Source organism: Bos taurus, chromosome 9, assembly GCF_002263795.3.
Source record: "Bos taurus isolate L1 Dominette 01449 registration number 42190680 breed Hereford chromosome 9, ARS-UCD2.0, whole genome shotgun sequence".
Taxonomy (NCBI): Eukaryota; Metazoa; Chordata; class Mammalia; order Artiodactyla; family Bovidae; genus Bos; species Bos taurus.
In genome coordinates, this window is record NC_037336.1 from 16,248,643 (window position 1) to 16,254,607 (window position 5,965).

A 5,965-nucleotide genomic window follows, 5' to 3' on the forward strand; every position below is an offset into this window, starting at 1 on the left:
TATCATCCCAAATCCATAGTTTCTATTAGGGTCACTTGATATACACTCTATGGATTATGACAAATGTATAATGGCATGTATCCATCATTATAGTATTATGCACAATAATTTCAATATCTTAAAAAATGTCATCTATATTCTGCCTATCCATCCCTTCTTCCCCTCTAGCCTCTACTAACCACTCATCTCTTTATGGTCTCTGTAGTGTTGCCTTTATTAGAATGGCATATTGTTGTAATCATACAGTCTGTAGCCTTTTCAGACTGACTTCGTTTCCCATGTCTTTTCATGGCTTGATACTCCCTTTCTCTTTAGTGTTGAGTAATATTCCCTTGGGACTTCCCAGGAGGTTCAGTGGTGAAGAATCTGCCTGCCAGTCCGCCAGTGGAGGAGCTGCAGTTTCGATCCCTCAGTTGGGAAGAACCTATGGAGAGGAAATGTCAACCCGCTCCAGTATTCTTGATTTTTGCCTGGATAATTCCATGGGCAGAGGAGCCTGGCAGGCTGCAGTCCATGGGGTTGCAAGAGTCAGACACGGCTCAACAACTAAAACACCACCACCACCAATTATATATTTTCAGTATTTTAGTATAACTACTAAACTAGTATAGTTTTCAGTAGTTTAGTATAACTACTAGTATAACTAGCAGTAGTTTAGTAAAACTACTGAAAATGTCGTTTTGGGGTTTCCCTGGTGGTCCAGGGGCTAAGACTCTGTACTCCCAATGCAGAGGATCTAGGTTCAATCCCTGGTCAGGGAACTAGATCCCACATTCCACAACCAAAGATTCTGCATGCCTCAGTGAAGATCCTGCACAGGATAACGAATATTCTGAGTGCTGAAACTAAGACTTGGTACAATCAAATAAAAAGAAAAAAAAAAGAAAATATCATTTTGAGTAATAGTCTTCCAATTCTTCATAAACTATTAAATTGAGCTTATTCTCCTGAACGTTCCCACCAACCACAAACAAAAACAAATCACTAATTAGTGACCTTGGAATCAAGGAAATGAGGCCCTTGATGCTTCTTTGATAGAGCATTAAACCTCGATTACTACCCTTCGTTATATTCCAGAAGCTAATGTGACTTTGGACCATTGGGAAGATTAAGCTCTTAAAACCCATGTAGTTAATAATGACAATGTTATTTTTGTTAAATGTGTATAAAGTTTCTATTTTTCCAAGTATCTTTTATGTTAAAATCACTCCATATTTTTTAAGTGTTAGCTAGGTAAGTTTTTTTGTTTCATTACAGAACCTATAAAGAGAATAGTTTTACATGTAATAAAATACTGAGTGAGATCTAATCCCTTCACATATGGCAAGAGGTTAGGATTTTCAAGGAGCCATTAATGGATACAAGCAGAATATTGAATTCTAAATGATGAGCAGAAGTCATCTATGTAAAAAAGCACATACATATGATGGTGGGACAATGAGAATATTTCTGTGAACTTGAACTAAATCCCTTCTTGCAATTATTAAGTCAAGCTCTCTTTAGCAACATGATGTGCATTGGAATACAGAAATCTAGGCAAGATGTTCCATTCAGCCATCCCAGCTCCATTCATTATTTTTATGTTAAGTGCTTCCAAGTTTTGGCAACTATAAATAAAGTTAAGTGATTTTTTTGAGGGGTGACTTTGAGTCAGCAGTTAGACAATGAAAAAGAGAATGATTGTTGCTTATTCTTAGGGTCTATCATTATAAAATTAGCAGGCTGTCTCGCTGCTTCACAACTGAGCATTCTGTTTTGTGTCTTGAGGAAGAACATAAAATCACAAATGTGTTTAGTACTGTTTTGTCTCCCACATTCTCTTCATCTTGATGATAGAAGATGTCTAATTTGGCATAGTCTAACTAAGTTTTGACTTTCTGGTAATTAAACATTTAGTTTTGAACAGACTTTCCATTAGTATAATTTCATTATGCCTCACTCTATCTTCATAGCCTGCAAATAAAACTTTATAGGAGCTCTATAACTATAGCAGGATAGCAGTAATATAAACACCAAATGAATGATTCTGTTGTCTTTTGACTTTTATTTTAACATTACTTTCCAAAGTACACTGAAAAAATAAGTTTAAGTGTTTTTTCTTTACAGAAGAATGGTTCTAACAGTTTGACTAATTATATAAGTCTATTAAAATATTTCAAAATGTATTTGAAAAAAGCTCCAAATAAGAGCTTTTTCCATTAATGATAGCAAAAATAAGAATATCAGTACTTTTTCAAAATTAAAAATTAGCCATATTACAGGTTCAATCTGAGAAACACAATGATGTTCATTCAAAATGTTCTTTTACTTAAGATGTCAACATTTAAAATATTATTTTAAACTAATTATTGAGAGGGTATTACTATAATATGGCTTCCCAAGTGGATCAGAGGTAAAGCATCTGACTGCCAATGCAGGAGACACAGGTGATGCGAGTTCGATCCCTGGGTTGGGAAGATCCTCTGGTGAAGGTCATGACAACCCACTCCAGTTTTCTTGCCTGGAGAATCTCAAGGATGCAGGAGCCTGGCAGACTACAGTCCATAAGGTCGCAAAGAGTCAGACAAGACTGATTGCCTGAGCACGAGCACATAAGCACACTACTCAAATAAATTAGGGTGGTACTCATGGGACAGAGGTGGAAGTAGGGAAGATATTTTAATAGAGAATCAAATGTCTTCATATTCCAAAACAGAACTCCAATTTTAGAATTTAAGACAGTTACTACTACTGGAGGTTCTTTCCAGCTGGCACACTTCAGATCATGTGATCTCCGCACAAACATGTACTACCTATTTCTGAAACAGATCCAACTTGGGAAAGCTAAACTCATTTAAATAAATGTCCAAGGTCTTCAACTGCTTCCCTTCAACTGCTTCACCTGTTGTGTACGTTTCAAAAGCATCTTTTGCAGACAACAGCTGCTGTCAAAAGAGTATTATTTTTGCCCTGGGGTCATAATTAACACTTAGATCTAAAAAGAAAACAGAAAAGACATTTTGTATTTGAATCTGACTAATCCATTGCTTTCTACAATTTAGTAACATTTAAATATTTAATTTTTAGAAATAGTTCTACCTTCTTAATTCTCCCTTACTAATACCGTGAGGACTTGAGGAAGAAGAATCTTCTCAAAAGTCTCTAGTTGCAAACGCAAGTCAGTAGCATCGTGGAAAATCACTATGATTCAGTGTTGAAATGGAATGTGGAAATATAGCTAAGGCCTCATGAGAATGGGATCAGATTGGGAACATTTCAGAGCCAAGGAGCAGAGTTTGGGGTGGGGATAAAGATGAATTATTTCAGCTGAGTATCTGAATTAGGCTGGGAAGAACAGTGAAACACTCAGTGATACACAAAATCAGAGTTAGACCCTGATAGCAAATTGAAATTATAATGAAGTAATCACAGTTCAGGTGTAAAAAAAAGGAATCAGGTGGCCATAGAGATTCTGGTCTCAGACTTGTCTCTGCACCACTGACAATTTAAGTTTGTTTGAACTGCATGAGACCCAAGGACGCCACCAGCCATATTTAGAACACCACCAGCCAAAAGTCTTAAGTTCTCCTCTTGTAATTATGCATCTATCTCAGACTCCAATGAACCCTAACCTCAAGCACCTTTACTTCTTGCCAATTTAAATTATAATTCTTGATAAGCAACTCAAATAACTAAATAACTAACTGTTATCTTGTGATTTTTGCTTTGGTAAGCCTCCTTGTTTTGTACTCCGGCAGAACACAATTCAAGTGTTTCTTAAATCTGTGTCTCCTGGGCTGCTGTCCTAACAAATCCCTGACAAACATTTTTAAAATTTCAATCAGGTCTGCTTTTTTAAAATTTTGGTTAATGACCCTATTGTGGAGATATTCCATAAAGCAGAAAGCAGTGAGTGATGGAAAGATAAGTCAATATATAACCTATTATAAAATGCTATGGCTCATGTATCACCAGACCACAAACAGATACGCAATTATGGAGAGTTCTTAATCTCTCTGTCAGCCATTTCTCAGTGCTCATAGTATGTTTGTATTGATTACCTCAAAATACTGGGCTTAGTGATAATCCATATCCTTCTTTGAGATGGCTGGTATTTAATAACAGAAAATACCATATTTTTTTCTTATTTTATAAATGTATTCAGTAAATACTATTTAATGTATTCTATTCAATTAATTTTTTTGTCAGGCTTGTGATTTCATTTTCTTGGTTAAGTCCGTCAGGTATTTTCATTTGTAGTAATTTGGCACACTAGCTTTCCTGCCCACCGCATCTGAAAATCACCTACAGATAAATCTACAAATGCATTGCTGGGCCAGAAAAAAAATTAAGAGAAATTCTCTGGAGGCAAAAGTATAGTTAGGAGCGTGAATCCAGAGAGATGAGTGAATAAGTGACAAGTACCTGGCTTCTCTGGAGAAATTCACTTTTCCACAGTTGGTTCCATGGCCTTTATTTTCATGGCTGGATGGAGTCAAAAGGCAAAGCCTAGATCACGTTCCATGTGAAGTCTAATAGGAGACCTTTCAGATAAGATCAGACTAGGAAAGTTGCATCTTCTGAATGGATGCAAAATAAGTATTTTCTGCAGAATTTCTGAATGACAGGAGAAAAGGTAAATCTCCCCAGAGATAAACTAAAAGCATATTTAAATCCTTGAGAAGATTTGTGGTCAAACTCAAGTCTCATCAGATTGAAACTGAAAATCATCAAAAAAACAGAAAAGCTTAGATGCAGACAGAGAAAAAAGACATATTAAGTACAGGAAACAGCATTTAGATACACAGGGTATTTTTTACCTCACTAATGGTAGCCAGAAGACAGTAGAATAACACTTTCATAGTGTTTTAAAAAATAAATCTTAACCCAGAATAATATAACTCATATCTTGTTTCCTGTACCAATAAGAGGGAGATTTTACTACTAACAATCCTTTACTAAACCCCCTTATTAAAATGGTAAAGTATTTACTCCAGAAGTCTAGACAATGATGCTACAAGAATATTCTGTGATTACAGAAGGAAAGATTAGCAGACTGGTAAAAATGGGATAAATCTCAATGAACACTATCTATAAAACTAAAAAGTACTAAAATAAAGTGTGATTTATAAAGTAAGAAAAAGGAGTCAAATAGCCTGCAAGTCAATTAGAATTAAATTGTATTGTTTGGGAAGATAAAAAAATAACTTTAGTCTTTAAAGAGTTAAATATACATTTAACATTTTATAACAAACATTAAAAATAACCTTCAAATTAGTAGAGAGAAAAAGTGGAATCAGGAAAAAAAAAAGACAAATCAAACAAATCAAAAGAATGAAAAGGAGAAAGAAGGATGCATACATGTTGTATCATGATTCGTCAATTATTATGACTCTTCTTCCTGCTGAGGGTTATACTTCCCCACCCTCTTGATGTCATGCTGCATGTTTGTTTGTTTGTTTTTTAATCTATAAGAGTTAGAGCTCAATTCATTTTTATTTTTTTTAAATTTTATTTTATTTTTAAACTTTACAATATTGTATTGGTTTTGCCATATATCGAAATGAATCTGCGACAGGTATACATGTGTTCCCCATCCTGAACCCCGCTACCACCTCCCTCCCCATACCCTCCCTCTGGGTCGTCCCAGTGCACCAGCCCCAAGCATCCAGTATCGTGCATCGAACCTGGACTGGCAACTCGTTTCATATATAATATTATACATATTTCAATGCCATTCTCCCAAATCATCCCACCCTCTCCCTCTCCCACAGAGTCCAAAAGACTGTTCTATACATCAGTGTCTCTTTTGCTGTCTCGTATACAGGGTTATTGTTACCATCTTTCTAAATTCCATATATATGCGTTAGTATACTGTATTGGTGTTTTTCTTTCTGGCTTACTTCACTCTGTATTATAGGCTCCAGTTTCATCCACCTCATTAGAACTGATTCAAATGTATTCTTTTTAATAGTTGAGTAATACT

General features: G+C 35.4%; 1 non-coding gene across 1 annotated transcript; it reads left to right on the top strand.

The window, feature by feature from the left end:
* Nucleotides 1-688: 688 nt before the first annotated feature.
* TRNAG-CCC (transfer RNA glycine (anticodon CCC)) lies at nt 689-761 on the top strand. Its single transcript has one exon. It is a non-coding gene; the product is annotated as a tRNA-Gly (tRNA).
* Nucleotides 762-5,965: the final 5,204 nt, after the last annotated feature.